This window comes from Pseudonaja textilis, chromosome 2 (genome assembly GCF_049901715.1).
Source record: "Pseudonaja textilis isolate UNSWEBS1 chromosome 2, rPseTex1.2, whole genome shotgun sequence".
NCBI lineage: Eukaryota > Metazoa > Chordata > Lepidosauria > Squamata > Elapidae > Pseudonaja > Pseudonaja textilis.
The window spans coordinates 154,780,143-154,807,534 of record NC_141991.1 but is presented as its reverse complement, the minus strand read 5'-3'; the positions used below and the strand labels follow the sequence as shown (position 1 = coordinate 154,807,534).

At 41.9% G+C, this 27,392-nt stretch overlaps 1 protein-coding gene across 2 annotated transcripts in view; it reads right to left on the bottom strand.

Moving 5' to 3' along the window:
• PHC1 (polyhomeotic homolog 1) overlaps nt 1–27,392 on the bottom strand; it is a 153,793-nt gene that overhangs the window by 91,665 nt on the left and 34,736 nt on the right. Inside the window, exon 2 of one of the 2 annotated variants that reach the window (XM_087926042.1) lies at nt 15,233–15,374. The exons of the other annotated variant lie outside the window; for it this stretch is intronic. The gene's annotated coding sequence lies outside the window, so the exon portion shown is untranslated. The remainder of the gene's footprint in view (nt 1–15,232; nt 15,375–27,392) is intronic. 2 annotated transcript variants of the gene reach the window in all.

Below are 27,392 nucleotides of genomic sequence, written 5' to 3'. Positions count from 1 at the left end.
CCACATGGAAAGTTTTCTGCAATTGGTGCCAGAAGGCTGGCGGGTTCCCACCTCAGCATCCTTAGCAGATGTTACTATTCCTTCAGGATGGGTTGGATAAGGGATTTTCTCCCAACACTCTCCGCCACCAGGTGGCAGCCCTATCAACAGTTATCCACTGGGGGAGTCTTCCGGTTTGAGCTTCTTCAGCGACAGACCAAAACCTCATCTCTGCGAGGTTTCGATCCGTGCTCGCCGCTGGAGCGCCCCGAGCCGGCTGGTTTCGGGGCTAAGCCACCCCGTAGAGGTGGTGAAGAGGGGGGAGACTACCTGCAGGGTTGAGGAGAGCCGCATCTCTCCTCCCCAGCTGGCCATTACTCCCTTTCCCGAAGGCGGTTGCAGCGGTGGTCAGAAATGGCCACCACAAAGAAGAACTCGACTGGAAAAGAATGTGCAGGAGGAAGATAAGAAGAGAAAGTTTTGGTTGACCGGGTCAAACAGCAAAAGCAACAAATAAGGTACCCTGGAATTTAAACTTAACAACATTGTTCTCAAAAAAGATTTTGAAGCTGCGAAGGAGAGAGAGAAGGGAAAGGATTAGGTTTTTTTTTCTTCCCTTCCTTATACTGATAGCAAAGAGACTTAAGCAAGAAATTGAAAAAAAATCCACTTTGACATTAATAGGCATCTAAGCTGAAAATAAAAGCCAAAGGGATAATAAAGATTTCTGGACATTTAAAAGTTTTTAAAAGCAGGAAAGGAGGAAAAAAAAGAATAAAAGGGCAGGATCTGGAAAAATGGAGGAGACTGCCTGGAATTAAGGAATGGAACTGTAATTAAAAGGAACTTACAGTGAAATTTTAACAAGATTCCTCAAATATACATTTTAATTGAAACTTGGTAACAAAATAATAGAACCCCAGGAAGAGAAAGTGGAAAAAAGAAGCAAATAGAAACAGCCTTGGATTATTTGGATTATTTGGTGATTTTTGGTTTTTGCATCTAGATGACTAAAATTAACCAGGTGGTTGTTTAAAAGTTTTTTAAATGGTATCACTCTTAGAAGAACTGAAACGGAACTTAAAAAATGGAAAGAAGTTGCACAAGAAGGGAGTAGTTCTTTTGGCTTCGTGTTTCAATTCTTAGAAATGGAGATCTGGAACTATGAGAAGCAACAAGAAATGCTTGCAGAACAAGAAGATTGGGACAAAGAAGAAGCCATCTTTAATGATCAAATAATTTTAAGTGGGGGGAAAAAAGAAAAGGGGGAAAGAGAGTGAAAGGTTTAAGACTAGAAAAAAACAACCAAAAAGAAGAACAATTTGAAAGGTAAGTATAATATTAGAAAGCAACAGAAGAGGGGATTACAGATGAGAGAGTTAGAAGTAGAGAGACGAGGGGGTAAAAAGGGGAGGGAGAAGAAGAAGGGGAAGAAGGCAAGGAAAAGAAGTTGTAAAAAACAGAAACAAGAAATGGAGAAACAGAGAAAAGATATAAGGATTGTAACCATAAGCTTGTTTAGAGATAATGGGTGAAAATTTAATTGCAAAAGGGATTCTGCAAAGGTACATAATAAGATAGCATTGTTATATTATAAACAAAAATAATTTTAGAAAATATGATTAAAATGATGGATAAAATATTTACTGTAATGTAGTGGGATGTTTGTTAATAAATAAATGAATTAAAATGATTGAGAGAGTTAAAAGGGAACATTTTTAGTTATTAGTAATGATTTATAAAAATATAAATGAGAAATATGGGAAAAAAAGAATTAACTATGGAAAGTTTATAAGTGTTCCCAAGGAAGTATGATATTTAATTGAAAAGAAATGTTAAAGATGTTAAGATTTTAATGCATATTAATAATAGAATTGAATTGGAATGGAATGTGTTTTATTTACATATATATATAATTTTTTCTTTTTAAGAATATAGACTCTATTTTAAGAATGTACCAAGCAGAACTCAATTTGAAGTTATGTATTATATTGAATGCTATAATCTTAAAGGTATACATTGAAGCTTAAATAATAGTTTGAATGGATAAAATTAAAGGATATAAAGGTGTCATACTCTAATTTGTAACTACAGGGAGAAATTTGCTTAATAAGAAAATATAACGTGAAATTGAAACAGGCCAGACAAAAGTATAAATATAATTATTTGAATTGAGATGAGATAATTAAAACAAAGTTGAGAAAATTAAAAGAGGGGAAAAACTATGTAGAAAATATAAAATAGTAATAAGATATGGAATAGAATATAAAAATGAGCATGAAATTGAGTTTTGTGTCTGTATGAAGAAGTGATAACCTGGGACCATGCTATTTTCAAAAAAGATGTTTTATTTGTATTTTGTTTTTGTGAAAACCCAAATAAAATTTTCAAAAAAAAAAGTTATCCACTGGGACCATTTTTCATCTTTGTCACATCATCCTTCTCTGCGTAGGTTCCTGAAAGGGGCCACTAATATTCGTCCACCAATGGTCCACAGATATCCCACATGGAAGCTTCCCAAAGTTTTGCAGGTGTTAATGGGGTCTCCTTTCAAACCCCTCAGATCAGTCTCCCTCCAGTTACTAACCTATAAAGTAGGTTGCAGGTGTTAATGGGGTCCCCTTTCAATCCCCTCAATCCCCTCCCTCCAGTTACTAACCTATAAAGTAGTTTTTCTAGTCATCACTACTTTGGCTAGGAGGGTGTCTGACCTTGCAGCTCTATCAGTCAGGGAGGATCTCTGTTCCTTCCATGACAACAGGGTGGTCCTTCATTTAGACCCCACCTTTGTCCCTAAAGTTAATACCTGGTTTCATAGGGTCCAGGAAATTGTATTACCAGATTTTTGCCCTAATCCTAACCATGATCTAGAACATAAATGGCATAAACTGGATGTTAAGAGGGCTTTACATATTTACATCAAATGTACGTCCTCATTTCGGAAAATCAAAGCTTTATTTGTGTCTTTCTCCCACAATTTGATGGGCTGTAAGGCCTCCTCTCTTACGTTAAGCAGGTGGATCAGGTCATGTATTGCCAAAGCCTACCACACTTTGTCCCTTCTGATGCCTACTAGTCTTACGGTGCACTCTACTAGGAGTGCTGCTACTTCAGCCGCTTGGGCTACTCAGACTTCGCTGGAGTTCTGCAGAATGGTTACCTGGGCATCTCCATCACCCTTCAGTAGGCATTACCGAATTGATTCCTTTGCTTCAGTGGATGTGTCCTTTGGACAAAGGGTACTTCAGAGGGTTGTCCCGCAGACAGAGTAAACAGATCGGACATGGGCCCTCCCATGGACATGTTGGCTTTGGTAGGTCTCATCCTGGACTTTCAGCACAGCGTGGATGAGAATGGGCGTTGATATAATTACCTGAGAACACCCTTTCTGTCTACGCTGCAAGAGAGTCCAGCCTCACCCTTATGATGGCCAGTGTTGATTGGGTGTGGGGTTATTTATAACATGTGTGTTCCTTGCTTCCTTAGACACTCAGAGTCTGTCAAGTACCTTCGCCAAAGCTGGAGATCTGGCTAGAGGCTGGCTTTTATATATGGCAGACTCAGCTCTATAACATAATAGGGAGGAGTGTAACCCATCCTGGACTCTCTTGCAGCATAGATAGAAAGGCGTTCTCAGGTAATTATACCAACGCCCATTTAGGTTTGTCAGAGTATTGATTATGGAAGCGCTTTTAGTTACAGAACTAAGAATACTGAATGCCAATTTGGAATAATATATTCAATATTGTACAACAACAAAAACAAATTTTAAAGGAAATGACTACTACAACTACCACTGCTTTGAAATCTGGTAGGAAGGTTAATCCCACAATAATGACTACTTTGACAACAACTTCACCCATGGCACAAAAAACAATAGAGGAAACACTACCAACAGAGAAGTCAACTAGCATCTCGAATGCTAATATCCAAGCAATGTTCCTAACTTTACAGGACTCATTGACAAGATTGCAAGAAACAATGATTAAAAACCACAGTGAAACAAGGGCAGATATCAATGAATTGAAGGAAGAAATGGGGAAACTAAAGACAGAAATGAAAGCGGACATTTCCAAAGTAGAGGATAAAGTGGGGTGTTGCAGCAGGCCTTGGAGAAAAAGCGAAGTTATAATAAAAGAAGTAGAGAAAAGAACCGAACGAACAGAAAGGGAATTAGAAAGGGTGGATGAAGATCTCAGAAGCATGAGCAAAGAAATGGAGGACTCCCTTGTCCTCCTAGAAATGGACAAGGCAGCAACTTACCTAAGATTCCAAAATGTGACAGAATCAAAAGAAGAAGACCTGGAATACTTGATGGCAGAAATACTGGCCGGTTTATTGAAGATGGATAAAGATGAAATTCAAAAAGAGTTTGATGAAGTCTACCGGTCAATACAAATTATGCAAGACGCCACAATTGTTCTAGGGAAGTACATATACGATTCACTAGAAGATGTGTTCGAGACATGATATATAGAACCTCAAGAGATAAAACTATAACCTACAAAGAGAAAGAAATTGTGATTCTTAAACAGATACCGAGGAGAATAAGGGAACAAAGGCGTGACTATAAATTTCTGGCAGCATATTTAAATAAAAAAGAATCACATTTAAATGGCTTATTCCAGAAGGAATGTTAGTGTCGTGGAAAGAGAGGAAAATCAAAATAGATACTATGGAAAAAGCCCAGGATTTTTACGAACGGATGGTGGGCCCACAGGAGCAAAGTAGTAGGGAGAAATTGGACACAAAGTTTCAAGAAGAATACAGTGGACATAAAAATAGAACTGGAACGGTAGGAAACCAAGAAAATACCTATCCACAACAAAAGACAGAAGGAACTACATCAATACAAGCGCAAGAAGAGAGGAATTGTTACACGACAAAGAGCAAAACAAAACTAAATAGATGGGAGAAGAAAAAAAATTACTATCAATAAACATAAATGGTTTAAATTCAACAATTAAGAGAAAAAGGATATTATCTAAATTAATTAAACATAATGCAGATATAACATGCCTGCAAGAAACCCATATAAAGAAGAAGGATGAAAAATATTTAGAATGCCCAAATTAGGAAAATTATTTACCACACCAGCAGATGAGGAGAAAAAGAAGGGAATCGCAGTATATGTGAAAGAGGATTTGAAATCTGAGCTAATATGGTCGGACTTAGAAGGAAGGACTCTGGGTTTGCAGATCTGGATTAATGATATTCCAATTCTTTTAGTAGTAATATATGCCCCAAATGGAGACCAAAAAGAGTTTTTTAAACACCTATATGGAAAATTGGTTGAATTGCAAAAAGAAATATTTGTATGGTAGGGGACTTCAACTCCATTGCTGATTTCCAAAAGGATCACAGTAATGCCGGGAAGAATAAAAAGGGAAGAGAGAGCTCCCCAAGATTTGTAGGAAATGATGAAAGAGCTAAATCTGACAGATATATGGAGAAGATTACATCCTGAAAAAGACAATTTACATTTTATTCAAATCCCCACCAAACATGGACACGGATTGATATGGCATGGATGAGTGGAGAGATAGCAAATGAGACAAAAGAAGTGGAAATTTTGCCTAATGAATGGGCAGACCATAATCCAATACAGGTAATATGGAAGGGCAGGGCAAAACCAAAGAAAAGATGGACCTTAAACACTCAATTAATAAGAGAGAAAGAATATATTAATAAATTAAAGGAGGAATTGATTTTTTTTATTAAAGAAAATGATAACGGAGAAACCACGAAACAAAATGTCTGGGATACGATGAAGGCGGTTATAAGAGGCACAACAATCTCTTATAATGCTAAGAGAAACAAGGAAAAATATTCCCAACAAAACAAATTACAACAGAGAATTAAGGAGCTAGAAACCCTTCTACAAAATAACCCAAAAGAATCCAAACTGCAAAATCAGATAAGTATAGTCAAACACAAACTGAATTTAATTGATCAAGAGAAAATGACTATGAATTTGAACTTAACTAGACAAATCTATTTTGAACATGCCAACAAGCCAGGAAGATGGCTATCTTATAAATTGAAAAAAAAGAAAGAGAAGAGACTGATATACCAGTTAATAGATAGCAAAGGAGATACATACCAGGAAATAGAACAGAAAAAGAAATCATTCATAAATACTTTGAAGATTTATACAAAGAGAGGATGTCAGTGAAGATAGAATAAGGAATTATCTAGATGAAGTAAAGGATAAGGCAATTGGGGAAGAAATGGCTGAACTATTAAATAAAGACATTACTGAATCGGAATTGAAATCAGCAATAGAGAGCCAGAAAAATAATAAAACCCCGGGCCCAGACGGATCCCAGGGGAGCTGTACAAGGCAATAGCAGATCAAATCGGACCACTTATGGTGGAAGTTTTTAATGACGTTTACTAGCAGCTAGGATGCCGGACTCATGGAGGGGGCACTGATCTCGCTGATCCCGAAGGAGGATACAGATCCCAGATATATAAACAATTACAGGCCGATTTCACTCTTAAATACTGATTATAAAATATTCACTTCTATTATAGCAAACAGATTAAAAAGATTGCTAAACTTGTATATACATGAAGATCAAAATGGATTCCTTCCAACTAGGCAAATAAAGAATAATCTAAGAATAGTATTAGACGTACTAGAATTTTATGAAGCCCACCCAGAGAGACAAGTAGCACTCATGTTTCTAGATGCAGAAAAAGCTTTCGATAATTTGAATTGGCAATTTTTAATTCAAAAATTTATAATTTGAATCTGGGTACCAAATTTGAAAATATTATAACAACTATATATGACACAACAAGCTAATATAATAGTGAATGGGGAATGCACCCCCAATAAAGATAGAAAAAGGAGTGAGACAGGGTTGCCCACTCTCTCCCTGCTCTTCATATTAGCATTAGAGACATTATTAACACGAATTAGGCGGAATTCAGATATAAAGGGATTAACAGTTAAGAAAGAGGAATATAAATTGCAAGCGTTTGCGGACGACATGATTTTCTTCCTTGAAGAACCAAAAGACAGGGGACCAAAATTGATGAGTGAATTAGAGAAATTTGGAGCAGTAAGCGGGACTTAAAATAAACAAAAAAAAAACCAAATTAATGACCAAAAACCTAACAGAAAAACAGAAAATAGAACTAGAAGAAATAATGCAGATACAAGTGACAAAGAAAGTGAAATACTTAGGAATTTGGCTAACCCTACACTGTAAGACACTTAAAGAAAACAATTATGATAAACTGATACATCAGGTAAAGAAAGATTTAGAATCGTGGGGAAACTTCAAATTTCACTACTAGGCCGAATTGCTACTATTAAAATGAACATTCTCCCTAAATTTTTGTATTTATTCCAAACGATCCCAATTAAATTACATAAAAAGTTTTTGAAGAACTCAATAGAACAACCCTGAAATTTATTTGGCAAGGGAAAAACCCAGAATAAATGTAAAAGCAATGCAGGATATGAAGAGCAGGGAGGGTTAGCATTTCCAAACTGGGAGTTATACCATATGGCCACCTCATTAGTTTGGTTGAAGGATTGGGTGAATTTAACCAATAAAAGAATACTATTTCTAGAAGGCCATGATTTACAAAGGGGTGGCACGCCTTTCTATGGGACGTAGGGAAAACCAGTCAAAAATATTTCCATAGACATTTAATTAGAGACGCACTATTAACAATTTGGAGGAAAATAAGGAAAAACATTATACAAAAGTACCAGTATGGATTTCAACAATGGAGGCAATGATTCACCCAAACAATTTGGAGCTTACCAAAATGATTAAATACAAAGACTTATTAGACCCACAAGGAAATTTGAAACCGAGGCTGGATCTTCAAGAGCAAGGACATAAAATTGATCAATGGGTTTATCTTCAGATTCAAAGCAGATATAAACAAGACAAAAAAGAATTCGAATTAATAACAAACTGCAACAGTTAGATAAAATTTTATTAGGATCAAATAAAAAAACATAACAAAATTTTATAACTACTTATTAGAAACAGAACTAGAAGAAGAAATCGTAAAAGGAAATATGATTGCTTGGAGTAAGAACGTAGGGCGCAGCATCACATTAGCGGAATGGGAGAAAGTTTGGGGCAGAAACAATAAGATTACCAAATCGGCAGCATACAAGGAAAATCTTTATAAAATGTTTTATAGATGGCATCTCCCCCTTCGAGGTTAGCGAAGATGCACCCCAACATGAGTTCGCATTGCTGGAAGTGTAGGAAAAAAGAAGGAACCTTTTTCCATATGTGGTGGTCCTGTGCAGAAACCCAAAAGTATTGGAAGAAAATCAAAACTTGGTTGGAAGAAATCACCAAAGAGCAGATCGAATACAAACCAGAATCCTTCCTACTAGGGATTTTTGATAAGCAAATTTCCAAAAAAACCAAATACATAACAATACACATTTTAACAGCGGCCAGATTAGCCTTCGCTCAACATTGGAAACAACACCAAATTCCATCAGAAGAAATGATTATTGAAAAAATCTCAAAATGCGCAGAAATGGATAAATTGACTTTGGCGCTAAAAAACAAAAACACTTCACTATACTATGACAGCTGGAATTGTTGGTATAATTAGATTGACCAAAGATAAATAATATATTATAAGGCATAAAAGAAAAGTATCAATACATAATAACGAGGTAGCAATATAAGTTAAAAACAGGTGTGGTTATATGACACAAGTTAAGGTGATGAAAACAAAAGAAGATCTTGCAAACTGTTAAAATAAGAATACTTTTAATCCTGTAACCTCTTTCTTTCTTTCTTTTCTTAAAATCCTTTCCCTCTCTTCCTCTTCTGTTTTCTTTCTTTTCTTTCTTTCTTTCTTTTGCTTATTTGTGTATGTATTGTGACTGGTTTTAATTGTAAAAATTAATAAACTATATTTTTTTAAAAAAAAAAAGCCTAGCGGCCCTAATGTGGCAATGGTCAACCCACTCATTCTGAGATAGTGGTCCATCGGAGGCAGAAAGAAGGAAGACTAGGAAGGAAGAACCAAAGTGGTGACCTTCACCCAAGGCAGCCATGGTGGCCAATAGGGACAGCAGCAGCCAGAGCTAGAAGAGCTCAAGGATGAGGAGGAAAGCGAAGAATCCGACCATGCCAACATCCTGATGAAGCAAGCCATGCGATTCATGATGAAGGCCTTCCAAATACTGAACACACACAACCCCCATGCCATGACTACCACCAGCAAACCCCAGCAGACCCAGGAGGAGGAATATAGGGGGCGAGTGTCAGCACTAGACACCATGGTGGGAGCTTCGATGACCCCAGTCACTACCACAGTTACTACAGGCATGGCATGGGGGGGGGGGGGTGAACTGACCAAGGACTTAGCTCCAGTCACCATCCCCAAACAAATGGGGTGTGTGTGAGAATGTATGAATTTGGTATTGGAAATACCTCAGATGTTGTATCAACTATCAGCAAGATAACTGGATTGATTTATTGTCTCTTGCTGAAGTGACGTATAATTGTATAATTGCACAGTAGCATGGGGGTTCATTCTTTAGAGTGGCCACAGGACAGAAGTTTAATCCAATATCTGATCCCCCTCCCAATGGCTGCAAAATATATGGCTGGTGGTGAGGAAAGCCCTGGAGGAAGCAAGAGAGGCTTACAAAAAACAAGCTGACAAGAATTTAGCGGCACCCAGACCATTCAACATTGGCAACAGAGTTTACCTCTCCACCCATTATCTACAGTCACTACAACCATTAAAAAATTGGGACCCAGGTTTGTGTGATCTTTCCTCATCAAACACACCATTAGCCCTGTAACCATAGAATTAGACTTGGCCAAGTCCCTTTGATGGGTCCACCCCATATTTTACTGCAGTTTATTAAAACCTGAAGCCACTACCCTAAGCTTCCACCATCCCCTGAGCCATTAATGATTGAAGGGGAACAACATTTTGAAATCCGAGAGATTCTGGATTCCAGTAAGCATAGTGGAAAACCTCAATTTTTAGTAGCTTGGAAGGATTTCCCATAAGCCCAGAATGAATGAGTTGACCATCACTGTGTTAGGGCTCCTAGGCATTTAAAGCATTTCTGCAATCAATCATCTGATAAAGCTAAATAAAATTTTCCTGCTTTATCCTTCTTCTCTCCCTGTTTGGTTTTTGTTCTACAGGACTAATGTCGCTGTTCAGGGGGGCAGCATGTCAGGTCCACCATCATGTCCTGCCATTCCGTTGTGGGGGGAGAGGAAGGCTTGCTGGAATTTTTCACGTACTTTTGCTTTTCCAGTAACCGTTTTGGAATTATTGTGTTTCCCTGAAAATAAAACCGTCTTATATTTTTTTGCCACCAAAAAAGGCACCAGGTCTTATTTTCAGGAGGGTGTTGTCCATTGACTCACCTCACTTATGTGCGTCACCCCTGGCCTCCTTTTCACTGTTGGAGACCTTCAGGAACTTCTTTGACTTCTGATAGTTGCAGCCAGGCCTCACACACCTCGCCCTTTTCTTCTGCTGCCAGCAAGTTTTTCCTGAAGGCCTCTGCAGCTGATAATAGAGCTCTGGATTGATCCAAAGCTTTGTTATCAGTTAGAGAGGCCTTCAGGAAAGGCCTCTGTAGCCGATAACAGAGCTCTGAATCAATCTGGCCTTCAGGAAAGCCCTGCTGGCTGCAGGAAAAATGGGCCAAGGTGTGCAAGGCCTGGCTGCAACTATCCGAAGGTAAGTAGTAGAGCAGCTCCAACCTCCCATATCCCCACCCTAGCTTAATTTTTATTTGTACACCTGGGAGTGGGTAAGGTCTTAATTAGGGCTTATTTTGGGGGTTAGGGCTTCTATTGGGCACATGTGTAAAAAATCAAGTTAGGACTTACTTTCTGAGTAGGTCGTATTTTCAGGGGAAACATGGGAGTGTGATGACCTGGGGCATGGCACAAAGGCAACACAGTCAGATAATCAGTAGAAGTCCCTTGATTAGCTCCAACTTTGCCCCCAATGTCCTGGTTACATTCTAGCTGGAGAAAAACTCTCCCAGGAACAGCCTTTGGCTGCAAAGAATAAAGTCTAAAACGTGGTAAACAAAAACTGTAACTATAAGTCCAATCAAAATGAGGTAATTAGTCCAATAGGGCAGGAATAAGAATTCCAGGCATGAAGGTACGGCAATAACTCAACACAGTTGAGAAGATGCCAGGAACACAGATAAGCAAAGTCAACACAAGATAAATTCATGTTTGTTCACAGCAGCTGCCGCAGTCAGCATGCATTTTTTTTAGCTGTGCTAATGAAGGGAATCAGGCCCCTTTCCTCCCCTGTAAACCCCACAACCCATGTTGCTCTCTTCTCCATTCCTACCTGCGTGCCCTAGGATGAGGTGGGATGGGCCTGGGTCTTCCTCTGAACTCCCCCTCCCTTGTTCTACCTTTTCCTCCTCTGCCCAGTCAAACTTTGCCCTTCCCTAGTTTCCTCCACAGCCAACAAAGCCACACTCCCACTCCCTGTCAGTTGTTCGTCTTCCTTCTGGGATTCAGACTCCGACAGGGGCATGACAGGAAGGCGAATTGTCTTCAGAGATGGAGCAGACTCCTTTTCAGCCAGTTCCAGCCTGGTTCCAAGGCCATTGTACCCTGAGTGTGACCTGTCCTTTGCTTAGCACCTCAGCATTTTCAAAACATCCTTGTGGCATTCCACTGACTGCCGGTGGACTGGTCAGGGGGGTTGGGTTTGGGAAAACTGAAGAATTGCTTTGTGCAGGACCTTCAGAATCCCACCTGACTTTATTACAACCACTGTCTCTCAGTAAAAGTTCTGGTTCAGTTCAATGAAGTCAAAAGTCATGCTTTCCTGAGAAACCAGCTGGGACAGGAACTTACACATAATTATAGAGCTTCATTTGTTGATAAAAGTTAAGTTGAAAGTATAATTCAATAAAATCTATTTTTGAGATGAAATGTAATTTTAAAAATTAAATAATAATTTAATGCAAGGAGTCTATCTGGCTTTTCAGGTAATTCAGAATAAAATTCCATTACTAAAAATTGTTTTATTCTTTTCTCCCAAGAATATCTAAGGTTATGAAAATGTACCATTGGCCTCGGAGAAGGGACGGGGATGACGTCCAAGCAACATGACATTTTCTGGATTCCTCGAGACTGTGTCAAAATTTCAACTGCAAGGAGGTTCTGAGAGAACAGACTCCATTGATCTCAGGAAGCCCACAAACTTCCTGATTGATCCAGAGAAGGCTCTAAATCGAGCGAGGAGAAAAAGATGGCCATTGCGTATCTGAACAAAGCCAGGACAACTGACTGATGAAAAAGCGTGAAAGACTGAGGAACAGTATGAATGATCTGGGTAAGAGATTTCTAATTTCTAAATGCTATTGAGGAATGAGCCCACTGAGCCCGGGAGAGAGTGAGACGAAAAAAGAGGAGGTGGATTTGTTCTTCTTCCACCTCCCAAGAAAAGCAGCAAGAAAGCCAGAGAGCCATTTTTAAAACCAGAAAGAAGGGGAAAAATTTTTAAGAGAGTGAAAGAACCTTAAAATTAGGAAGCTGGACTGGGAACTCAAACATAATACTGGGTAATTTGGAAAGCTTTGGGGGATTATAAAATTTGGACTTAAAGAACTTCCTTTTTTGTTGAAAATCCCAGTCTGGATAATACAATATAAAACAAAGGGGAGAGAAGCATAGCAACAGTAACACCTGCTGGCAAAAGTGGAAGTGAAATAAAAAGGAAAAAGATATAGCCTTGAAAGAAAGAAGATAAAAGATGGCTGTCAAAACAAACAACACCTGAGAGCTTCCAATTAGGCTTCCTCGGCAACAGACCAAAATCTGCAACTGTCCGCAGTTTCGGTTTGTGCTCGCTGCTGGATGGCCCTGATCTACCTAATTTGGGATCAAAGCCACCCTGTAGAGGTGGCAGAGAAAGGGGAGAACACCAGCTGAGTTGAGGGGAGCCACATTCCCCCTCCTTGGCGAGGCATAAAACTCCTCTCTGAAGGCAGATGTAGCAATGATCAAAATGGCCATCACAAAGAGGAAGATCTGACTGGACAAGATCGTACAGGAGTGGAGGAGGACAGCTTGGGTAACTGGGCTAAGCAGGATTAACATCTGAATACAAGGTACCCTGGAGCTAAAATACTTAAGAACTCTTTGGAAAAGACTTGTAAAGCTGCGGCAAAGAAGGTGGGGGGAGAAATATGATTGAAATGAATTATGAGAAGGATTGTAAGGGAAATAATACTAGTCTTTTTTTTAGGATGAATTTGAACTGATTAATTACCTTCTTCCTTTCTATTTTTTTATTTCTTTTAAACTTAAAATAGTTTAGAGGTAATTTAAAAGGAAAGTACCATGCGGAATCTGACTAAAAAGGGATTTATGTTATAATATAGCTTTTAAGTGATGAGAATAATTGTTTAATGGGATAATTTAGAAGTGGAATTTTTAATGGGATGTGAAAGGGAATCAACTATAAGATATGAAGGTGACACACTTTAATTGGCAACTATAGGAGAAACCTTGTTTTGTAATGTTTGAAATGTGGATATGGATTGAAATTGTACAAAGGACAGATAAAAGTATAAATATAATTATTTTGAAAATATGAAAACCTTGAAAAGGATATGTAATAGATTTAGATATGAATGAGAGTGTTATAAAATAAGCCTGAGGGAAGTATTTGAGAGGAAAAATTAATAAAGAATATTTAAAGTAGTGATAAGACATAAAATTGAATATGAAAGATGAATATGTAACTGAGATTATATCTGTATGGAGATTTGAAAACCTAGAATCACACTGTTCACTAAAAAAAGATGTTTTATTTTTCTTTGTTTTGTGAAAACCGAAATAAAATTGTTTAAAAAACAAAAATAAATAACACCTGTGCTAGCAAGCTGTTTATGCTAGACACTTGAGACAGAGAATGAAACACTGAGACTGTTTAAGTAAGTGCAGCTCTTGAAATTTAAGCAGAAGTTAAACAGACAAAGTGAACAGTAAATACTTTGCCTCTTCTTTTTTATTGTTCTGTGAACCTTCCCTTTGAAGATACACTGCAACTGACTGGTGGAACTCTGGGGTTTGGTGGGCCTATGTAGATTACAATTTACTTTTTGGACACTTTTTGAAGAATGAAGGACTAGTAATCTAATAACTCTTGGATTACAATTTATACTTTCAATTTCACCCTTATTTTGGATTACAAATAATGGTTTCATCGCCTTCGCTTTGTAGATTATAATCATGTGTCTCTGGAATTATAATTAAATTACAATTACAATTAAAGCACTATAAAATGAAGAAAACCACATCTGCGCCATCCTCAGCATAATCATCCACTGCATCCAGCTCAGCAGGTCAAAGATCATCGGATGCAATGCTTCAACAAGAAAAGATTAACACAATTCAGGCAAATATGAAAGCCCTCCTTCAAGTTATACATGAAGACCTCAAGGAAAGGAGAGGTAAAATAGACTATAAAATAGAAAATTTTCAACAAACAATGGCTAAAAATGAACAACGCATTCAGAAAGTGGAAGAGAAAGCTGAACAGAAAAAATAGTGGAAGAGGCAGACAAAAATCAGGAGAGAACAATAATACTATTAGAGATGGATAAGGTTGATTATTATCTACGCTTTCAGAATGTTGAAGAAAAAGGAGAAAATTTGGCGGAAATAATGGCAGAGCTGCTGGTAAATGTTTTAGAGAGATCCAAATAAAAGGTGTTTTCTGAAATGGATGAAATATTTAGATATGCAACAAGAAATAGACTTCCTAGAGAGGTACATGTAAGATTACTAAAAAAAACCAATGAGAACAGAGATACTACAAAGAGCAAGAGATGAACCCATAAAATATGAGAAAGAAATAGTGGTTCTATATAGATTCCCAATAGAGTAAGAGAGATAAGAAGGGAATATCAATTTTTGACAAAACAGCTTATCAAGAATGGAGTAAATTTTAGATGGCTGATACCAGAGGGAATATTGATGAGTTGGATGGAGCAAAGACACATATTAGATTCCATAGAAAAAGCAGAACAATTTTATGACCGCTATTTTGGAGTACAAGGAGAAGAGATAGTAAGAGGGGGAAAGGAGGACAGACAACAAGTAGAAGCTACTGGGGAGAGAGATATACAACAAAAGAAAGATGAAAGAGAAGCAGAGGAAATAGCAAAGAGAGAAGGGGAAAAAGCAAAAGAACAGAGAGAGATAAGAGCAACTAGAACAGGTGTTGGTCTTACCTGAGATGCCCCTTCTATACACACTGCTAGAGAGTCCAGGTTAGGATAAACTCCTCCTCCATCATAGGGGCTGAGTCTGTCAAGCTGATAAGACCATGGCACCCAGCTTTTGGTGAAGTAACTTGACAGATGTAATGTGTCTCTGAAAAACAGAAAATTTGAAAAGAACCCCTCCCAACCCCGGCCAGATGAATCCAGGGTGAGGCTGGACAGCATGTATAGAAAGGGGCATCTCAGGTAAGACCAACGCCTGTTCTCCTCCACGCTGCTGCAAGAGTCCAGGTTAGGGACATACCAAAGCCGGCATGTCCTAAGAAGGGTCTACGTCTGGTCCACATCCTCCCATTCTGGAAGTACTTTTGGGAGCACCCTCCTGCCAAATGCTGCCTCTGTGGAGGCGAAGGTGTCCAGTCTATAGTACTGGATAAATGGAGAAGGCGATGCCCAAGTTGTCACCCTACAGGTTTCCTCTATGGTGGCCTGGGTAGCCCAGGAAGATGATGTGGCCGCACTCCTGGTAATGTGAGCCGTCAGTCCTTTGGGCACTGTGAGAGATTGAGTCTCATAAACTGTAGTGATACAAGCCCTAATCCACCTGCCCATCATGGATGGGGAAGCCTTGGTCCCTAAAGGAGCAGGCTGGAAGGATACAAACATAGCTTCCGTCTTATGAAATGTTGAAGTCCTTTTAATATATATGCGGAGAGCCCTTCGCACATCTAGCGTGTGCCACTTCCTTTTCAACTCATGGTGAGGATTAGAGCAGAAGTCCGGGAGGACTTGTTCCTGTGCCCTATGGAACCATGAGTTGATTTTTGGAATGAAGGTGAGGTTTAAGCATTGCATCACTCTATTCTGGTAGAAGATGCTTAAGTCCTGTCTTACAGAAAGAGCTACTAACTCCAAAACCCTCCTGGCTGACGTGATAGCCACCAGGAAGGCCACTTTGAGAGTCAAGAAGCAAAAATCTATCGACCTTAAAGGTTCAAAAGGTGCTCCCGTAACGGCCTGGAGCACCTTTGTGAAATCCCAAGTAGGATATCTATGTACCATTGGTGGGCGCAGGTTTGAGGCCCCTTTCAAAAACCTCTGTACCGCCGGATGATGAGAGAATCAAAGTTGTCCCAAGACAACACCATAGACAAGGCAGCAACTTGTCTGCGGAGCATGTTTGGTGATAGCACCCTGTCCAGACCCTCATGGAGAAACTCCAGCACATCTGCTACTGTGGCTGAAGATGGATGCCGGTGCGTCTTAGAGCACCAAACACAGAAGGCTCTCCACGTAGTATCATAGATATGATTAGTAGACGGTCTTCTAGATTCTTGAATGGTCTTTATTACCTTAGATGACAGATTGTCCTTCATCAGTGATTTCCACTCAAACACCAGGCAGCCAACTGGAGCCAATGAGGCTCCAGATGAATTAACGCCCTTTGGCTGAGGGAAATCATGTCGGGCACGAGCCTCAATGGTCGAGAAACTGGCAAGTTCATGAGATCCACGAACCAGAGGTGCCTGGGCCAATGAGGCGCCAGGAGCACTAGCTCCGTCTTCTCCAACATCTTCTGAATGACAGTTGGAATTAGAAGAAGAGGTGGGAAGACATAGAGGAGCCCTGGAGGCCAGTTGCTCCGAAGCGTGTTGGTCCTCTCCGCCCCCAGAGTGGCACACCTGGTGAAGAATCTCTCCAACTGACCATTCTGTGGGGTGGTGAACAGGTCCACTAATGGAGGGCCAAACCTCTCCGACAACTCCCTGAACAAGGACGAATGAAGACACCATTCTGAGTGATCAACTCTGGCTCGACTGAGCCTGTCTGCCTGAATGTTGTCAACCCCCGAAATGTGCTCTGCCCTGAGAGACAGGTGTCTCTATGCCCAAAGCCCCAAGCACTCAGCCTCCTGCATAAAGGACTTGGACTGAATCCCCCCTTGTCTGTTGACAGGGGCCTTGGTGGCCACATCATTATCAATACTTGAGACCCTGTCACCATGTCCTGGAAATGTCTTAGAGCTAGGTGGACAGCCCTGAGCTCCAGCCAATTGGTTGGGTGAGTCCCATCTCCCTGAGACCACCGACCCTGGGCTATCTCAATTTGAAGGTGCATCCCCCAGCTGTAAAGGCTGGCATCTGTGGTGATCGTGAGCCTTTTGGTTCCTTGAAAATATGTCCCCTGCTGATGGCCCCAGACAGTCACCACCAAAAAGATCATAAGACTGGCGGAGGAACGCAAACTCTGATTGATGAATGATTGGTGCCTGCACACTGGAATGGTAACAGGAACCACTGCAGAGTCTGAGAATAAAGTCAGGCCCATGGGACTATGGCTATACAGGAAACTATCTTTCCTAGGAGCTGAGATAGCAGAGACAATGGAACCATATGCTGATGCCGGATTTGCTTCACTAGGCCTGTAGATTCTCTTGCCGATCCGGGGAAAGGAAGACTTCGCAGGAGATCGTGTCTATGACCGCCCCAAGATGTAAAAGGCTGACTGAAACTAGGGCCAGTTCTGCTTAAATCTTGAGGAAAAAAAGCCTCAGGAGCCCCATCTGGAGACCAAGCCTATAGACAATGAGTAGAGCCTAGTTCTGCCTCTCCAGCCCTGGATAGTTTGTGGGCTGGCCTGCAAATCTCCAGATTGAGGAGACAGTTGGCTCTGCCCACCCAATTGCTCCAGGCTTTTGGCAAACTGCCTTTCCAAGGCCTCATGTCTCCTTTTTCCGGCCTTAAGCTGAGTTTTTGAGGCCTTTTTAGTAGCGAAGGCTTTGGACTTAATTTTGGCCACCGCCTCTCACTTAGCTAAATGGAGCTTTGCATGTTGTTTTCTCTTGGACAGCCCGAGAATTTTTGGAGCAGTGGGCCTCATTGTGGCCTAGAAGTTCTGACAGAGCCTGAGTGTCCTCCACTTTCCTAATTGCCCATCAATGTAGGTGCTGGAAGCAGCCTATCAATTCTTTCTCCCTGGTTAGGTAGGCCAGGGGATTGGGATCACTGCTGTGGGGCCATAAATACCTTGTGGGGTTAAGGCCTGAGATTTTTTAGTGGTCGGATCTTCCTCTGGCACAGCTGAGAGGCGTTGTGATAAAGTGCCCGATAAACAGCTGATGGGCGCTAGAAATCACCCTCACTACTGCTGTGCGAAGTCCTGGGCCAGCGTATGAAACCTCGGTACAAGCTGAGGCTCTTACACCAATACTCAATGTCCGTGGTTGTTGTCCTGGCGTCGGACCTCTGGCACTGGAGGAGAGTGGATCCCTGCTCTCTGCGATGGTGCAGGCTCCACTGGATCCCTGGAGTAGCGGATGGTTAATTTAAAGTCTTTAGTTGATCGGTTTTTGTTCGCTAGCTAAGCTAGAGCTCTAGAGACATGTCCTTTCCTGACGAAGGGCTGAGTTGAAAGCTGGGTGCCATGGCAACAGAGGCAGGCCTTATCAGCTTGACAAACTCATCCCCCATGACAAAGGAGGAGGCGTTTACCCTAACCTGGACTCTCGTAGCAGTGTGGAGAACAACAAAACCTATTTTTAAGTAAATAATGGAAGGAAAAATAAAACTATTGTCAATTAACATAAATGGATTGAACTCGGCTATAAAAAGGAAAAGGATTTTTAGTAAATTAGAAAAATTAAAGCTGGATATAATTTGCATACAAGAGGTACATATTTAAAAACAACATAATAAATTATTGGAATATGCCAGAATTGGGAAACTATATACTTCTTCATCACAACATAAGAAGAGAGGAGTAGTGCTGTATGTTAAAGAAACAATAAATGCTAAGCAAATATTTGTGGATGAAGAAGGGAGGATTTTGATGGTGGAGGTAACAATGAATCATAAACAGATACTCCTGGTAGCAATCTATGCACCAAATAGTAAACAAGAGGACTTTTATAGTAAACTACATAAGAACATAGTAGAATTGGAGTACGAAAATATTTGTGTAGTGGGAGACTTTAACACAATTGTTGATGCGAAACTAGATTATAAAACTAGAAAAGTGAATAAAAAAGCGAGGAAAACGTTACCAAAAGCTTTCTTCAAAATGGCTGAAAAATTAGGCATCCAAGACGCATAGTGAGAGATACATCGTAAGGAAAATCAATATTCATTTTATTCAAATAGGCACATGTCTTGGTCAAAGATAGATATGATATGGTTATCAGCTGAATTGAAGGCAAAAGGTAGAAGAATTGAACATAGAAACAAGTAACTGGGCAGACCATGAGCCAATAAAAGTTACATGAAAAAGACAAAAAAGAAAACTAAGATGGATGTTGAATCAATCATGATTAAAAGATAAAGAATTTATCCAATTCAGGGGAAAAAAATAGACTTCTTTAAAGAGAACAGAAAAGAAGAGACTTCATTGCAAAATGTACGGGATACAGCTAAAGCATGTATTAGCGGTTTAGTCATAACCAATATTGGAAAGGAAAACAAGAAGAAAAAACAAAATCAAAAGACATTAGAAGAAAAATATAAGAGATTAGAGACAGAACTACAAAAAGAACCACAAAAAAGAGTTTAAAAAGTCAAATGGAATTAGTAAAACACAATGTCAGGATTCCAGCAGTTACCCAATTAAATTAAATAAATTTATGAGTTGACACACAAGTTAAATATAATAAAGAATAGCATAAAAAATTGGAAACGCTAAACAGAACTTTTTTGAAAATGCAAATAAACCAGGAAGATGGCTAGATGATACAAATTGAAAAAAAGAGAAAGAAAAAAACCGTGATACAACAATTAATGGATGAGGAAGGAAATCTGTATCACCAAAATGAGGACAAAAAGAAAGTCATTCAAAATTATTCTGGAAAGTTATACAACCGGGAGATAGTTTCAGAAAACAAAATAAAGCAATATCTAAAAGAAGCAGAATTCCTAAAGTACCTAAAACAGTAAAAGTTACATTAGATGAATACATAACAATGATGGAATTAATAGAAGCAACTAAGAGACAAAAAAAATGGGAAAACACTGGGTCCAGATGGATTACCAGCAGTACTTTAAAAAGGTTTTGAAAATATTTTAAGTAAACCAATGTTGGAAGTGTTTGATGAAGTATTGTTAGAAGCGAAAATACCAAATTCATGGACAAATTCACGCTCATACCAAAGGACAGACCGGTATCTTTATTGAATACGGACTATAAAATGTATGCTTCAATAATTGCAGAGAGACTTAAATTTAATATTAATTTACATTAATATTAAAATAATTTAAATATTAATTTAAATATTAATACTTTATAATTTATAAATTATATAAATTATTAAATTACTAAACAGCACAGTAACAACAGTAGAGGCCTTCAAGTTCCTAGGTTATATCATATCCTAAGACTTAAAATGGGCACCTAGCATCAAATGTCATCAAAAAAGCACAACAAAGGGGGGGGTGGCTGTCAGGAAGAGCGGGTGTGCGAATGGACGACTCCGGACACACAACCTCACTATTACCGTTCGTGGGGCTCTTTGGAGTTGAAGGAAGTCTTGGAGGGACTTCCGAAAGTGAGGGCAGAGGTGCTATTCAAACTGTGCGCATGTATTCGGGCAAACCGGTAGCGATTACTTGGAATGGGTTGCCGAACCAGTGGCAATCCCTGGCTGGCCATGCCCCCAACCCAGTCTCCCGGTCGCTCACTTGCAATCGCTCTCCTAGCTTTCCGTTCCCCATGTCCTCTTTCTCCCCAGGGAAAAGGAAGAAAGGCATGGACGCTGCAAGTATCATTTTCCCCGTGTGAGTTAAAGTGTTGGGAGTGAGAAAGAGTGCAGGCTGACAGAGGGGTGGGGGTGAATCGAGCCTTGGACCACTTTTGCAACGTAAAAGAAATGCATTTTGGAAGCAGGTCTTTTAAAAATTTCTCCAAGGATTCCACATGGACGCTGCAAGTATCGCTTTCCCCTTGTGAGTTAAAGTGCTGGAGTGAGAAGGAGTGCGGTCTGACAGAGGGGGTGGGGGAATCCACTCAAGCCTTGGAGAAATTTAAAGGAGCTGCTTCCAAAATGCTTGTCTGTTAAGTGCTCTGTGTGTGTGTGTGTATATGTGTGTATGAGAAAGAAAGAAAGAAAGAAAGAGAGAGAGAGAGAGAGAGAGAGAGAGAGAGAGAGAGAGAGAGAGAGAGGAAGGTAGAGAAAGAAAAAAAATAGGAAGAGAGAGAGAGATAAAACTCTGTGCTATTATTTTTAATTTTTCCATTATTTATCATGTGTTAATATTTTACACTGTCCCTACACCTAGAGTGATTTTTCTGCCTTTCTTTTGCCCAGGGCTACCACGTATTTTTCAGGGTTTACATGCATTCAATGTCAATAGTCCAGAGCATAAAATACACATGTGTTTAACAAGAGTTGAAAGGGACCTTGGAGGTCTTCTAGTCCAACCCCCAGCTCAGGCAAGAAAACTGAGGATGCCAAACTCTGAGTAGAAATCCTAGGAAAGGTGTCAGAATAATACCTAGTAGAGACCTTGGGGTGAACCCTATACCATTTCAGAGAAATGGCTGTCCAGTCTTTTCTTAAAAACTTCCAGTGATTGAGCACCCAGAACTTTTGGAGACAGGCAGTCCCACAGGTTAATTGTTCTCACTGTCAGGAAGTTTCTCCTTAGTTTTAGGTTGCTTCTCTCTGTTCAGTTTCCATCCATTGCTTGTTTGCATTCTGCTTCTTTGGAAAATACATTGTCCCCCTTTCTTTGTGGCAGCCCCTTGTTGCCTATCACACTCTTGAGTAAAGCAGGTGAGCCATTTCCTCCTTTCAGTGGTCCATGAAAGTACATCTATAGTATGCAGATAATAAAGTCAAAAAAGGTGACAAAGAATGGCTGGGAGGGGAGGGGCCAGGTGAGGAGGGGCCATGCCCACCCAGTCATATGACCACAAGCCCTGCCCACCAAATAAGCCACACCCACAGAACCAGTAGTAAAAAAAAATTGAATTCCACCCACTGGGTGAGGGCATCCTGAAAAACCTATGTGGGCAGTGGTCTGCAGTGGGGAATGGATATTAGCCCAGAACGAGTGGATGTAGGAAGGACAACCAGTAATGGCCGACTAAGAAGACTGACAGGATAAGCAAGCAGTGAGATACCAAGACGGTGGATCAGAGCTGACAGATCTGAGTCCCAATTTTTCTGTGAGTGAAGCAATAGAAGGGAGAGTGAATGGAAGAATTTTGAAGTGAAAAGGGGCGTTGGTACTTACCTGATACGCCCTTTCTATTTGAGCTGCAAGGAGCATCCAGAGATGGGAGGTGCTTCAGTCTCTGCTTGCTTACGTTGAGCTTGAATTGAGGAACGCTCCTCCTCCTCCTCCACGTGACTCTTCCAGGGCATTCACCAGTTTTGCGAAGGCGAGAGGGTTGCTCCTATTCCTATCACCTAAACAATTTTTGGTCCTTGGCCAAGAGAGAGAGGCCCCACCAGACGGAAATTAGGGTGGGGCTGGATGCTCCTCGCAGCACAAATAGAAAGGGCGTATCAGGTAAGTACCAACGCCCCTTCTCCTATGACCTGCTCGGAGCATCCAGAGATGGGATATACCAAAGCTTGGCCTGTCCTAAGGGAAGGACTCCGTCTGGTCCTGGATCTCCCTAGGGTCCCTAAGAACATGCTGTAGGACCCGCCTGCCAAATGAAGCCTCTGCAGAGGCAAACACGTCAATTTTATAGTGCCGAATGAAGGGGGAAGGTGAGGCCCAAGTCGCAGCCCGGCATATTTTGATTATTGGTGCCTGCTCCTGGTTGAATGGGCAGTTATGCCCTTAGGAACTTGAAGGGCCTGGGATTGATATGATTTAGCTATGGCCGCCCTAATCCATCGTCCTATGGTAGAAGATGACACCCTGTGTCCCTGTGTTGTGGGTTGGAAAGACAGAAACAGGGCCTCCGACTTCCTGAAGGGCTTTGTACGTTTGATGTAAATACGAAAGCACGTCTTACATCGAGTTTGTGCCATTGTTGTTCCCTTTCCTGCGACAGATTGGAACAAAAATTGGGGAGGATGAGCTCCTGGGCTCTGTGGAAAGCCGAATTAACCTTTGGCAGAAGGTGGGGTTGGGTCGGAGGATCACCCTATCTGCGTGAAAGACACAGAGGTCTTGCCTGACAGACAGAGCTGTTATTTCCGAGATACGTCGGGCTGATGTAATGGCTACCAGGAAAACTACTTTATATGTTAGGAATTGGAGACCCGTCTCCCTCAAAGGTTCGAAAGGCTCTTTGGTGAGGGAGAGGAGGACTTTATTGAGGTCCCAGGTGGGATAACAGTGCACTGGGGGGGGGGGCGTAAGTTGGTAGCCCCTCTAAGAAATGCTCGGATGAGAGCATGGTGAGAGAGGGAACTGAGACCCTCGTAAAAAAGGACAGATGACAGGGCAGCTACCTGACGCTTTAGCATGTTAGGAGACAGTCCCTTGTCAAGTCCCTCCTGAAGAAATTCTAAAATTTGAGCTATGGAGGGAGAAACTGGGTTAATTTTAAGTTTGCTGCACCAACGACAGAAAATGGCCCATGTGGTATTATAAATTCAGATGGTTGATAGTCGTTTGGCAGCTAGGATGGTGTCAATGACCTTATTTGAGAGCTGCCCTTTCCTCAAAGTGCTCCGCTCAACCTCTAGATGGTCAGTTGGAGCCATTGAGAGTTCGGGTGTAGGAGGGGCCCCTGGGACAGGGAAATCCTGTCTGGTAGGATCCTCCAAGGGGGGGCCACCGAGAGAGTGCGGAGATCCGCAAACCATGGTCGTCTGGGCCAATAAGGGGCCACCAGGGGCAACTCCGCCTTTTCGTGGAGCAGCTTCTGGATAACCCTGGGTACCAGGGCCAGAGGAGGGAATGCATAGAGGAGCCCCGAGGGCCATGGGCAGCGAAGCGCATTGTGATTCTCCGCCCCTTGGGAGGGGTATCTTGAAAGGAATCTCGGGACCTGGGTATTGAGGGGGGAGGCAAACAGGTCTATCACCGGTTTCCCAAATATCCTTATTGCCTCTCTTAACAGGGATGGGTGGAGGCGCCACTTCGATTGGTCTATGATGGCCCTGCTTAACCAGTCTGCTTGGATATTTGAGAGTCCTGATATGTGCTCTGTCTTGATGGACAGAAGGTTGGTCTCTGCCCAGCGGCAGAGGCGCTCGCTTTCTTCATTAACTGGATTGAATGTGTGCTCCCTTGTTTTTTGATGTGTGCCTTGGCTGTGATGTTGTCTGTCAAAATGAGGACATGTTGCCCGCGTACCTGGGGGAGGAAGCTGCGCAGGGCCAGGAGAACGACGTGAAGCTCCAGCCAATTTATACTGCATGATTGTTCTATTGCAGTCCATCTCCCCTGGGATGAGAGAGACTGGAAGTGGGCTCCCCATCCGAATAGACTGGCATCTGTGGTGATAGTCAGCCTTTGAGGTTCCTTGAAGAAACAGCCCTTGTTGATGAGTGGTCTTGTCCACCAGAGGAGGGACGTGAGGACCTTGGGAAAAACCCTGACCGGGAGCTTGGAATTGCTTCTGCCGGATTTCTGGTACGGGAGCAGGAACCACTGTAGGGATCTGGTATGAAGATGGGCCCAGGGAACAATAGAAATGCAGGAAATCATTTTTCCCAATAATTTTGACAATTCCAATAAGGGCACCCTCTTGCGGTGCCTAGTTTCCTTAACCAATTTCTGAATACTAAGGAGTCTTTCTGTGGACAGGTAGACCTTACCTTCCAGTGTGTTGATAAGAGCCCCCAGGTGGGTTATTCGGGTAGAGGGAAGTAACTGGCTCTTTTTCCAATTTATGAGGAACCCATGTTCCTGAAGGGAATCTAAGGTGGCCTGGGTGTCCCTCGCTGCCTGATCGATAGATGATGACTGAATCAAAATATCATCTAGATAACATTGGAGACAGATGGGGGTATTTCTGGTATGAGCCGCCAGGGCTGCCAGGAACTTGGTAAAGGTCCTGGGGGCAGAAGCCAGTCCAAAGGGAAGGGCCAATACTCAAAGTGTTGGTTATTGTAACAGAACCTTAGGAATTTGGAGTGGGAAGACCGAATGGCAATATGGAGGTAAGCTTCTGTTAAGTCTATGGATGTGAGGAAGTCCCCTTGTCTGATCCCCAGTAGTATGGGGATTGAAGGTATTGAAGGGTGTGCATTTTGAAGTTGCGGTAAGTTAAAAAGCGATTAAGTCGCTTCAGATCTAAGATGGCCCGCCATCCCCCCGAGTGTTTTGGGATGATGAAGAGGTGGGAATAAAAGCCCCAACCTCTTTGGTCGGGTTGAACAGGGTGGATGGCCCTTATGTTAAGGAGGTGCTGAATGGCGGAAGTCATCAGATTGCATTTGATCGGGTCTTTGGAGAGGGGGGATGACATAAAGAAGTTCGGGGGGGTGGAATGGAACTCAAGGGCAAGGCCAAATCTGACAGTGTCCCTGACCCAAGAGTCAGAAGTAGAAGAGTCCCATATACTGGCAAACGACTTTAGGTGCCTGCCAATGGGGGTAGAGTCTTTATGTTTATCTGGGACGTCGGTAAGGTCTGCTTCCAGACCCTTGAAAAGGCCTTTTGTATTAGCTGCCCCTCCTACTCCTGTCTCCAGAGTCGGGTCTATCCTGGAATTGGCCCGGTCTGAATGAGGGAGGCCTCTGATATCTGGGAGAGAAGGGGGCTTGATAGGAGGGCCGAAAGGAGCCCCTCCAAAAGGGCTGCAACTGTCTGGAATCTGACCTTCGGGTGAGGGAAGGGAGGAACTTCTTTTTGTTCCTGGTCTCCATAAGTAAAGGGTCCAGGGATGGGCCGAACAGTTTGTCCCCCACTATGAGAGAGGAGGCCAGCTTGGCTTTGTTTTTAAAATCCGCCTGCCAGTGTCTGAGCCATAGCAGGCTGCGGGCCTGTATGTGCGATGAAATTGCCCTGGCAGAAAATTTGACCGTGTGATATGTGGCGTCCGCCGAAAACTCAGCTGCGACGGTGATCTTAGCAATGTCCTAGTGTGCTCTGGTGTTAGAAGCAGGGACATGTTGTTTGAGCTGGCGCAACCATCGAATTGAGGACCTTGTAAAGAAAGATGCAGCCGTAGCCGATCTTATGGCCCATGTGTCTGACTGATGGGCCCTACACAGGGCCAGCTCGGCCCGCTTTTCCTCCGGTTTTAGGTCCTCTAACGCTTCAGTCGGAGTGCAGGAGGAAGCCAGGCCCACAATGGGCTCGTCGACCTCGGGGGTGTTCAACATTTTAGAGAAATCCGGATCCAGATTGAAGAATTTTTTGTTATGGTTAGAGGGGGCTGGGAGAACCACTACAGATGCCAGTTGTTTTTGGACCAGATCTGCAAGGATAGGGGGAGCCGGAATAGTCTCGGCCTCTACCGTGGGTCCTTCCCCAGAGAGGGCAGGGTGGAGTGAGGGGGATTGCTTACTCAGACCTGAAAGATTTTTGGCCTTAAACAATAAGGATTTATATAGTTGCAGCTTTAAAAGGCCCGCGAAGGTGGGCTGGTCAGGGGTGAGCCCCTCGTCCTCGGACATTTCGTCCTCTAGAGGGTCTATGTCTGATAGGGGCTCGCTATAGTGTATGGACCCCAAATCGTAGTCGTCTGGATCCATGAGCTGATCTCCTTCGTCCTCCCCCTCTTCCACCTCCTCCTCACGCCCTTGGAGGGGGGGTTTCCTATGCAAGGGCTCCTGAGCCAGACACTGTTCAGACCTAGGTAGGGACCTCACTGGAGCCCTTCTGGTCAATGTTTCAGGAATCTGAGCCTGTTGTTCCTGAGGTGGCAAGCTGTGCCTGGATGAGAAGGAAACATCTGGGGGAGGGGGTTGAAGAGAGGTAGAGGGACTGGAGGATGGGGGAACCTGAGGCACCTTGAGTGCTTCTTTAGATCTCCTATCAAATTCTTTTTGCAGGGCCTTGTGGCGCCTTAGGGCGTCCCTCTGGGCCGCTTTGGAGATCTCCTTAGCCTGCTTGCACAAGTGGTGGGTTTTGGCCTTTGCCTTCAAAGATCCTCTAGAAGTATTACCATCTGCCATTGCAATGCCTTAAATGTAGTAAGATCAATGTGAGGCGGTTGGCACGCCCAGGGCCCGATCTGTGCAAAGACGGTGTCCCTGATCAATATTACTTCCCCCTTTTGGTAAAATTTAGTTGTTCTTGTTGTTTTAATATGTGTGTGTGTG